Source organism: Peromyscus maniculatus, chromosome 1 (genome assembly GCF_049852395.1).
Source record: "Peromyscus maniculatus bairdii isolate BWxNUB_F1_BW_parent chromosome 1, HU_Pman_BW_mat_3.1, whole genome shotgun sequence".
Lineage (NCBI taxonomy): Eukaryota > Metazoa > Chordata > Mammalia > Rodentia > Cricetidae > Peromyscus > Peromyscus maniculatus.
Window position 1 is genome coordinate 167,111,284 of NC_134852.1, and position 12,199 is coordinate 167,123,482.

The window sequence follows — 12,199 nt, forward strand, 5'->3', positions numbered from 1 at the left end:
CTCAAAACTCTCCAGCGGATTCCCTTTCACTCAGTTAAAGAGAGGACGTTCAGAGTGGCTTTCAAGCCTCTCTCTATTTTGGCCTCTCTGATTCTTCCTTCCTTTCACTGGACTCCAGATATACACAGCCCTTTATTAGTCTTTGTAACAGTAAGTTTCTAAATGGCTTGAAATTCATGCTTGCCATTTCCTTTAACTGGAATATACTTCTCACATATGGATATGTGGCTCACTCCTTTACTGTTTCTTGCTTTGCCTTAATGTCCACCTCACCAATAAAGTCTTTGCTGGAAACCCAGTGTACAACATCAACCCATGTTAACAGTGCCATTTCTGAGCCTCACTGTTTGGCTTCATGGTTCCTCATAGCACAGAGCACTCATGTTCTGTGTATGGGTGTACCTATGGGAAGTTACTGTATTCCCACAGAATATACAAGGTCCTCGACAGAAAGAATCCAGCTGTTTTTTATTATTACTTTTATATTCATTTTTATTTTGCATTTATGGATGTTTTGCCCCCACATATGGTCCTACCCCACATGAGTACAATGCCCACAGAGGCCGGAAAGAGGCATGAGATCCCTTGAAACTGGAGTTACAAAGAGCTGTTAGCCACAATGTGGGTGCTGGGAGTAGAATCCACGTCCCCTAGAAGAGAAGCTAGTGCTCTTAATTATTGAGCTATCTCTCCAGCCCCAGACTTCAGCAGTTTCATTCACTACTAGACCTTTGCCTGCCAGGGAGTGCCTTAGGTACTCAGTACATATTTCACAAGTAGATGACTCAGTAAATACCAGAGCAGTAAAGCACTGACTCAGAAACAGTGTACCAGCAACATCAGGCTTTGGGGTAAGAAAAAAAATATGAACAGGGAGTCAACAACAAGTTCTTCTTTATCTCTTTTGATGGGTACCTAGGTTTCTATGCAGGATAAAGACTGAAGGACACACACACTAATGAACATATTTAGTTTGAATTCCTTCTTTCTGTTCATTTTCTTTCTATGACTCTTCAGTTTCTACTGATTTTTAAAATTCTCATCCTTACTGTTAATGATATATACATATGTGTATATACAGTCAAAGAAACTAAATGTATAAAGTCTGGAAATCATAGCAAAGACAATGAAATGATTTTGCCTGGGAACCTGTTCTAAACTTCCAACATGTAGACAGAAGAGGAAAAAACTGATCAGTTTCATTGAGCTGCCAGGGAGTTATTTTCCTAATTTACTAAAATAGGAAAGAAGGCATAGGACAGTGTCATACTATTCAGAGGCACATATACCAGGGGACACTGGAAGCAGGTCTGTTACTAGAGTTTCTGCTGCCTTGTCAATTGTTTCTATCCACCCAATGGTGCCCCCAGGTAGGTCTCATTATAAGTCTAGCTGTAGGAAGGAGTAGACAGTTTGTCCTGATGGTTAGGTCAGCAAGCCTGACTCTCATAGCAGAACTTATAACCAACAAAATCAACATCAAACACTAAATAAAAAGTTGCCATGATCATATTTATAGTAGGATTTTCCTTTGGGCCACCAGCTCCCAAACAATGACACAGAGACTTCTTAATCAATTATGAAAACTTGGCCTTAGCTTAGGCTTTTTTTTTTCTAATTAGCTCTTAGGACTTAATTAACCCATAACTTTAATCTACATTCTGCCAGGTGGCTCAGTACCTTTCCTCAATATAGCACGTCTGACTTGGTCTGCATCTTGCTGACATCTCTCATGTGCCTCAATTCATCTCCTACTTACTCTCACTGCCTGAAAGTCCCTTCTAAACCTCCTGCCTAGCTATTGGCCATTCAGATCTTCATTAAACCAATCACAACAATGTATGTAACATAGTGTACCAATATCCCACAACATTTCCCCTTTTTGTCTAAATATAAAGGAAAGGTTTTAAACCTAACATAGTAAACTATATACAATAAGAACAATTATCAGGTAAGAATTACATTTACAACATCCAGTCCATTTGTATTTGGTGAATTTGGAGAAAATGCTCTATTATCTATTTTACTTTGGTGAGTCCAAAGTTTTGTACCTAATTTACATTTTATTCTAACTTGTGTTACAAACCAAAAACTATCTTTTTAGACTTCAAAACATTTTCTTAGATAACAACTTAAGCTTTTATGTCTCTCAGCCTTATATGTTTTGTGAGTTTCTTTTCTGAATTTGTTAACAAGGAAAACTGTAACTATAAACTATCTAGTCTTTAACCCCATCAAAGATCCAATAAGGATATAATATTACCTGATTAGACAGGAAGTGCAGAGCAAGCGACTACCAAAACTAAGAAACAACAGAGACATCTGGTTATTTGGACAGTCACCCAAAGTTCCTCTGCAATGTTGGAGCATCCATCTTTTGCCTACAGACCTAAAATATCTGACAAATTTTTCTGTGAAGCAGGAATTTTAAAGAACTAGCCTACCTTGTTTTGGTAAAGTTCAACAGTTGCTTTCTTTTGTGCCCTGCTTGTCCAATTTGGACAGCATACTGTCAGCAGTCAAGACAAAGGCAGTTTCTTTTCCAAATGGCTAGTTTTTGTACATTGAAAGCAAACTCCATATGGTTCTTCAATGCCCATCATCCCATTTTGAAGTAAATTGGTGTTGCCAGGAACAGACATGTCTCACTGTCATGTAAAGCCCTGTGTTATCAGAACATTTTAAATGCCATATTCTGTGGGCCACTGATGTGTTTGAAGAGCATCTTCTATTTAAAATACATCTCTGTTTGATCTTGAAAACATACCTAACATGACTATAAATTTGAGTGTTATAGATGACTAACTATTAACATGTCTTTCTTTATTATGCTAAATAGTTTTCAAGGACTAAAACTTTACATTTTTTTTTTTTTTTTTTTGGTTTTTCGAGACAGGGTTTCTCTGTGTAGCTTTGCGCCTTTCCTGGAGCTCACTTGGTAGCCCAGGCTGGCCTCGAACTCACAGAGATCCACCTGGCTCTGCCTCCCAAGTGCTGGGATTAAAGGCGTGCGCCACCACCGCCCGGCAAAACTTTACATTTTTAAATGAGCTGCATAATTACAATACCTTAAACAAGAGTAGAAATATATACATGGTATAACAAAAACAACCTTAAATTTTTATCATTATACAAAAATCCATATCAATATAAAATATTTGAGACCAGTGTTGTCTTTTAGTTCAAAAGTAGACTCAACAATCCACCCTTTTACCACACCATTTCTAAACTATATTCTTTCTTTTTCCCTTAAGAAAGAGATCCTTGAATCTAATCTTCTTTGTTCAGATTTTTCCTGACTATGACCAATAACACTTGTAACCAATGGCCCCAAATGATGACAAACATCCATAATCTACCGAATGACCAAAAACTGTAAGTGAAAGTTTTCCTGTGTCCCACCTGGCCCACAGTCAGGACAAATCTCTCTCACCCACCAGTCCTGTAGCTGCTTGTACCCAAGTGAACACACAGAGGTTTATACTACTTAAAACTGCTTGGCCATTAGCTCAGGCCTACCATTGACTAGCTCTTACATTTAACTCAGCCCATTTCTGTTAATATATATGTTGCCACATGTTCTGTGGTTTTACCTGTGTGCCATTACATGCTGCTCCCAGGTTGGCGGGCTGGCATCTACTCCTGACAGCCTTCCTCTCCTAGAATTCTCCTTTTCTGCTTATCCCACCTATACTTTCTGCCTGGCTATTGGCCAATCAGCATTTTATTTATCAACCAATTAGTGCAACACATTCACATCATACAGAGCAACATCACCCATCAAAAAACCATCCACCCTAACTTTTGAGACTGTGGGTGTCATGTTCTGTAGACTGCTTCCTATTATCTGGTGGTGATGGCATCTTGAGAGGACCCTGCAAAAAATAGGATAACTGTCAATTCTTGGGAGAGCTAGCTTTACTATTTTTTGTTTTGTCTCTGTTCAGGTAAGTTTTGTCTCTGTTTCAGATAAGTTCAAGACTTATCTGAAGGCCTGGCTGGATAGTCTATGGGGCTGTACAATCTCAGCTAGCAGCTTTGAAATTGTATGGAAGCAGAATGTTGAGGAAATTCTAACAGAGTCATTTTGAGAAACTAGATCACCTGAGTCACTTGTCTTCACTGGAATCTGGTCCTTTTTTTTCTGAAAACCCACAAACTTTTAAAAGTAACATATATATCTGCATTAACACATGTATGAAATTCATGGTGTGCATAAATCAGTTAAAGATGATTTTTTGGTTTATGTTTGAGCAGGTAAAAGGCATCTATTAACTTCATAAATTTGTTTGGACTGTATAATCAAACCTCTATCCATATGAAAGGATGTCATGTAATAATAAGTAATGAGGACTGTAGCATGAATCTTAAAAGTTCTTATTAATAAAATCAAACCCGGGGCCAGTTATTGGGGTAAAATGCTGGATGGTCAGAGAGACAGAACAAGCCACAGCTAACCTCACCTGGCCAACTTCTCAGCTGATCTTGTTTCCTCGGACTGGAAGCCTCTGTGTCCTCATATCCGCATGGCTCTCAGCTGAACTATGCTGCTCAACACCTAAAAGCTTAACCAGCCAAATGCTTCTAGTTTCTGGTCCTCATGCCTTATATATCTTTCTGCTTTCTGCCTCACTCCCTGGGATTAAAGGCTCACTTTCTGGGATTAAAGGCGTGAGTCATCATGTTTGGCTGTATCCTTGAATACATGGATTTCTGCCTCTGGAATGCTAGGATTAAAGGCGTGTGCTACCACTGCCTATCCTCTATGTTTAATATTGTGGCTGTTCTGTCTCTGACTCCAGATAAGTTTATTAAGGTACACAATATTTTGGGAAACACAATACCACCACAGAGGACTCTGTAGTCAATAAATTTATCACGTCTCATCCAGGCTCTCAGCTGTGTCCTTAGCAGAGGGATCAGCATCTATGTTACTTGTCCTATAGTATTTCTTGGTTTCTTTTACATGTCTGTAGCCAAGATTTCAGTTCTCCCCAAATCAAATCTGATCTTCATTGACAACCAATAGCCTTGTCTCTGTATGTTGAGTACCAGCCTGCCTGAGAAACTTCAAGACTAGAAAGAATGAAGAAAACCATAATGTTTTGTTTCCTGTGGAAACAAAGGCATAACCTCTCCCCCAACTAAACATATTTTCTGACTTTCATTTTGTAGTTAAGACATTGTTTAAATATGTAGGTTGGTTTAATTCAGCAGTTTCCATAATCCAATATCACTCACCAGCTATTGTTTTTGTACATTAGCATTTAAAATTCAAAGTAAACTAAACTTCATAAAGAATCCAGACACTGTGTATTTCCCATCTTTGCTTTTTCTTTTTATATTATTTTATTTTTCCTTTAAGTACTTTATTTTATTATTTTAAACTATTTTATTTCTATGACTGTCTTTACCCACTTTCTTTAGCATCTAAGCACATTAAACACAGTGTACCATTTTAGAGGGATTTTGTGTGTGTGTGTGTGTGTGTGTGTGTGTGTGTGTGTGTGTGTGTGTGTGTACCTGGCCTTACCAAGCACCTGTAGGGCTCTCTGACCATGTTAGATGAATCTTAAAACTGTCATGTCAGCCGCTCTGCCTCAGCTTAGTGCATGGCACTTGTGCATGGCACTGGCAGCTGGCTCCAGCTAGCAGGCAACAACCAGTAGCCTTGTCTTTGTATGTCGAGTACCAGCCTGCCTGAGAGACTTCAAGACTAGGAAGCCATGTCCAGCTCCTTGTCCAGAACTTTTCTTAGCTTTCTTAGGCCCCATGTTTGGATATTCAAGTTCCACGTTGGGCGCCATATGTAGTAGGGCTTTCCTTTGGGCCATCAGCTCCTAAACAACATGGAGACTTCTTATTAATTATGAAAGCTTGGCCTTATCTTAGGCCTTTTTCTAACTAGCTCTTATAACTTAACACATAATTTTAATCTATGTTCTGCCATGTGGCTCAGTACCTTTCCACAGTACAGCACATCTGACTTGGTCCTCATCTTACTCTCATCAATCCATCTCTTACTTCCTATCTCTCTGCCTGGGAGTCCCACCTATACTTCCTGCATAGCTATTGGCCATTCAGCTCTTCATTAAACCAATCACAGCAATATATCTTCACACAGTATACAAATATCCTATAACAATACATATCTACTTAATATAATCATATGTCATATGAAAAAAATCTACATAGTTTATAGAATGTTTGTGAATAAACAATTTCATATAATGCTAGTTACCAAGAAAGTAAAAGTGCGTGTTGTTTTGCTTATGGCTCATCAGCATTTCTCTTCAACAGTACTCTGAGTTTCTACTGAGCTAAAAGCTAGCCATAAATATACTTACATAAGGCTTAGTGACTGGACTGCCTTCCCAGTACTCCCTTGGCAGCTACATCTTGCAGACTCCATTCATATAATGTCCAAAACATGAATATTCAAAATTTTTCTAATTTTTTCTTCATGCCCCAAAGATGTGTTTAGGTGGAAAACTCAATTTATATATTAACAAATATATATATAAAATTTAATATTATCAATTATATCTCATAAATCCCCAGACTGGCAGAATATGTACTCTTCTCTATAACAAATGGAACATTTGGGAAATTTGCCTTAAGTTAGGCTAAAATAAAAGATTAATATGCTGTTACATAGTTATTAAAATTATATAAAGTAATACCACAATTTAGTTAGAAATCAGTTACAGGAGGATTTGGTCAGTTCACAAATAGGTAAACACTAAATGTTACTCCTAAGTAATTTGGCTAGTTAGTCTTAGCTGACCATTCAGTGTGTCAAGAATAAATCCTAAGGATAATTAGGAAACAATTTGAGATGAAAGAAGACAAAAACTCAATAAGGCCCAATTTTGCAGCTTTATGTGAAGTAGCACTGGCAGATCTCATGTGCAAAGACTAGAAGTTGCAAGCCAATCATGAGATAAGTTGAGTAGACTAATTTCTAAATGTTCCTTATTTAAGAGAAACATACCAGAGGCAGGTGGATCTCTGAGTTTGAGGCCAGCCTGGTCTACAGAGTGAGTTCTGGGACAGTGACAGCTGTTATATAGAGAAACCCTGTCTAGGAAAAAAATACCATCAGTTGTAATGACTTGAACCACATCTTATCTTGAATCCTATGCATTTGGAGTCAGAAATTGTTTTAGTCATTGTTCTGTTGCTGTGAAGAGACACCTTATAAAGGAAAGCATTTAACTGGGACTTGCTTACAGTTTTCAGAGGTTTAGTCCATCATCAGCATGGCAGGAAGCATGACACCTTGCAGGCTGACATAGTGCTAGAGAAGAAAATAGAGTTCTATATCTGCATCTACAGGCCGAAGGAAGAGAGAAACACTGGGCCTGGTTTGAGCATTTGAAACCTGAAGCCCACTTCCAGTGACACACTTCCTCCAACAAAGCCACACCTCCTCATCCCTATCAAATAGCACCATTGCTAATGATGAAGCATTCAAATATATGAGCCTATGAGATCATGTTTATTCAAACCACCAGTTCCACTCCCTGGCCCCCCATAGGCTTGTAGCCATATCATAATACACAGATGCATTCAGTCCAACTTCAAAAGTCCCAATCCATAGTCTGTCACTGTCTCAACACCTTTTAAAAGTCTAAAGTTCAGTTTCTTCTGAGACTCATGGCAATCTCTTAACTATAATCCCCTGTAAAATAAAAATAAATAAGCAGATCACATATCTCCAACGTATAATGACACAGAATTTATATTACCATTCCAAAGGGAGGAAAGGGAGCATAATGAGGAAATACTGGACCAAAGAAAGACCGAAAACCAGCTGAGCAAACTTCAAACTCTGCGTCTCCATGTCTGATGTCAAAGTGCTCTTCAGATATTAAACTCCTTTCAACTCTGTTGACTGAAACACACTTGTCTCTCTTGAGCTGGTTCCATAGCTGGTCTGTAACTCTCCTTGGCAGGTGTCCCGCAGCTCTGGCATCTCTAATATCTTGGGGTCAAGGTAATCCACCAAGTTTCCAATGCTTCACTTTCACAGGTTCACATGAAAAGGCCCCTCTGTGCCTCTGTGCAGGGATACCCCTGACAGACACCTGGCCTCATTCTTATCTGTGGAGGGAGATTCCACAACCCTTTCTTCTATCCTTTACTCCACCACCATCACCATGTGGACATAGCTGTCAAGTTCTTCTGCGTGCTGGGGCTGGAATATGCCCCTCCCCCAGTTCAATTACATCTGCATTAGCTTTCTGTTTTCAAGGGTTTCTTTTACTGCTTAAGCTTTCTTTAGTTCCTTTCACAAGTTGGAAGCTTATGTGGGCGGAGTCTCACTCAGAGGTTACCACTGACTTTATTCCATTTAGCAACAGAATTTTCTTTAATCTGTTCAACTTATTGAGTACAGGACTTAGCTCCATTACACTTTCTGGTACCCATTTTCTCCTCAAACTGTAATTTTTTTTTATTATTATTCCTTGCTCAACTTGCTTCTTTTCATTAGAGATCTGCATCAGACTGGCCATTGATAACCATGTGCCACAGTCAATACTAGGTAAGCTGTTTTGAAATCTCCTCTGGCAATGTTATTAATCTAAAACTCTTCAATTGAGCCTCAGGCAGACTTTTAGGACAAGGGTAAAAAGCAGCCACCTTCTTCACCAAAATATCACAAGAACAATCTCTAGGCCGTTTACTAATATTCTTCTCCTCTGAAACCTCTTGAGCTGGGCAGCCACAGTTCAAATCACACTCATTACCACTGTCTTCCATGCTCCTACTAGGATGGCCCATGAATCCCTGCTTAAAGTGTCCAGTCGTTTTCCTAGTCCAAAGTCCCAAAGGGTTCCATATTCTTCTTAAAACAAAACAAAACAAAACAAAACAAAAAAAAAAAAAACCATGGTCAGGCCTATCAGAGTAATACTCCACTCTTGGTAGCAACTTCTGTCTTAGTTGTTGTTCTATTGCTGTGAAGGGACAGTATAACCAAGGCATAGAATGCAAGGCAAGGAAAGCATTTAATTGGGACATACTTACAGGTTTAGAGATTTAGTTCATTACCAGCATGGTAGAAAGTATGACAGCATCAGACATGAAGAGGAGTTGAGAGTTCTTATATCTGGATCCAAGGCAGCAAGAAGAGGGAGAGACTGGGACAGGCTTGAGCATTTGAAACCCTGAAGCTCACCCCTAGTGACACACTTCCTTCAACAAGGCCACACCCCCTAATCCCTGTCAAACTGTGCCACTCCCTAATGACCAAGCATTCAAAAATATGAGTCTATGGGGAATCTATTCTTATTCAAACCATCACAGAAGTTAAAGAATCTGAGTTCTACAAAGAATGCCTCATGGCCACGGTCACATATATAATGAGCAACAACACCAGGATCTTAGAGTCCTTTGCACGAAACTATGCTTGAACTAGTCTCATTTCACATACACATTGCTGCCAATTTGTGGCTTTGGTGGTGATACTCAAGACCATTTGTTAAATATTTATATGTGTAATAATTATATGTTTATTTTCATACCATACTTAGAAAAATATCATACTGTAAAATAATTCAAATCACATGGGCCTGCTTGGTGCTCAGCTACTGTGTAGCTGAAGATAAACTCACACACACCTGCCCAAAGCAAACTGCTGTTCTAGGTGGGCAAAAAGAAGCCACATGCCGGCAGAGAGAAGTTCATGCTCTATAGAGAGAAACATATCTGAAGAAGTAAAGGGCATGAAGAACAGGCTAATGTGGGAGGTCTGCTTGCCACCTGAGAGGTCACTGTCCTAGGCTGCTGCCAAGGGCCATGTCTAAGTTCTTGGTTCTACTGCAGCCATGATCTCTGTCAATGTCCATGGCCCTTGCTACCACCAAGGGCCATGAGTTTGCCTGGGGTCAGGGCTGCCACATGTAACCATGTAGATGCCCAAGGACCACGCCATCACAGGAACCATCCAGATGTGAATGGCCTGGGCTGCCACCTGGAGCCATGGAGTCATCTAGGCTTGAGCTATGGTAAGGGGCCATGTCTGGGTCCATGGCCCTAGCACAGTCAGGGACTGTATTGATGTCCATGGCACCTGTTACCATTGGGAGTCATATGGATGTTGAGGGTCTGGGTCCCCACCTGGGGTTTTATTGGGACCCATGGGCTACTCTGCAGTCTGGGGTGATGCCAACCTGAGTGGCCTGTGCTGCCATCTGGGGCCATGGTGGCAGCTTCAGAGGACCCAGGCTGCTTCAGAGGACCAAGTCTGGGTCCCTGGTCTTATATCACTTAGCATCTGTGATGATGTTCATGGCCCATGTCACCACCAAGGGCCACAAAGATGCCTGGGATCTGAGGCACCACCTGTGGCCATGGTGGGGACCAAGGGATGTGGTGCAGCTGAGGCCATGATGATCTGGGTGGCCTGCACTGCCACCAGTGACCATAGTATCAACCAGGTCTGAGCTGCTGCTTGGGGCCATGACTGGGTCTGTGGCCTGCTGGGAATGTCTTTCTGTATGCTGTGAATGTGTTACTCTGATTGATTGATGAATAAAATGCTGATTGGCCAGTAGCCAGGCAGGAAGTATAGTATAGGTGGGATAAGCAGAGAGGAGAATTCTGGGAGTGGAAAGCTAACGAAGGAGATGCTGCTAGCTGCTGCCACCAAAGAAACAATGTGTAAAGATACCAGTAAGACACTAGCCATGTGGCAAGGTATAGATTTATAGAAATGGGTTATTTTAAGATATAAGACCTAGCGAACAAGAAGCCTGAGCCATTAGGCTAAACAGTTTTAATTAATATAAGCGTCTGTGTGTTTATTGGGGTCTGAGCAGCTGTGGGCCTGGATGGGACTGGAGAAAACTCCAACTACAGTGGCACTACTGTAGCCAGGGTTTGTGTCAATGTCAGTGGCTCCTATTCCTACTGAAGGCTGTGTTGATGCCCAGAGGATGGGCCTAACACCTGGGTCCATGTTGGTGCCTGAGGGTCACTTTGCCACTAGGGCCATATAGATTGGGGTAGACTGCACTGTGCACCTGGGGTCATGGAGCTGTCCTGGCCCAGGCTGCAGCCAAAAAACATGTTGGGGTCCATGGCCCTACTACAGCCAGAGACTGTTGATGTTGGTGACCCCATTTATCATCAAAGGCAGTGCACAAATGCAGGATCTGGAATGAAACCTAAGGCCATATTGGTGTCCAAACATCATGTGGCCTCTGAGATCATGCAGATCTGAGTACTTTATGAAGCAACCCAGAGCCACGGTGACACCCAGGCTTGAACTGCAGCCTGGGGCTGTGTCTAAATCCATGGCCCTAATGCAGCCATGGTCTATGTTGATATCCTTGACTCCTGGTACCATTGAAGACTGGGAGGATGCCCAAGATCTGAGATACCACTTGGGTCATGCTGTTGTCTGAGGGCTGCCTTGCAGCCAAGACAAAGATGATCTGAGTAACCTGTGAGCCACCTGGTGTCATGGTGACATGTAGGCCTGTGATGCTGCTGAGGACCATGCCTTTGTCCATGGTTCTACTGCAACAAACCTAGCTTTGTGGTGATGTCAATGGCCCACATTGCCACCAAAGGCCACAAGAACCTCTGGCCTCTAGGCTACCACATGTGGCCATTTTGGAGTCTGAGGGACATGTTGCTGCCAGGATCATGCCAACCTCAGTGGCCTGAGCTGCTACCTGTGGCTGTGATGTCCTCCAAGCCTGAACTGTTGCTGAGGGCCATTTCTGGGTCTATGGCCCCCACCATAGACAGGGTCTGCATTGGTGTCTGAGGCTCTAGTTATCATTGAAGGTAGTGTAGATGCCTGGGGGTTGGGCTAACACCTGAGGCTCCTGGGACCATGCAAACTGTCATGGCCTGTACTGATTCCTGGCCCTAGCTGTGACTTGGGGCCATTTCTTGGTCTGTGGCCCTGCCCAGCCAGAGTCTGTGTTCAGGACTGTGTCTTGTTGCCATCAAGGATCATGCAACTGCCCAGGGTCTGAAAGACCTCACAGGGCCAGGTTGGAGCCCAGGGACTAGGCTGCTGCTGGCCCATCCAGATCTGAAAGGCCAGCATTGCCACGAAGGCCATGGTGACATCTAATCCCAAACTACTCCTGATGACCACATTTGGGTCCATGGTCTTGCAGTGGCTAGGGTCTATGTGGAGGTCCCTTGCCTGTGTTACCTACCACAAGGGCCCCCA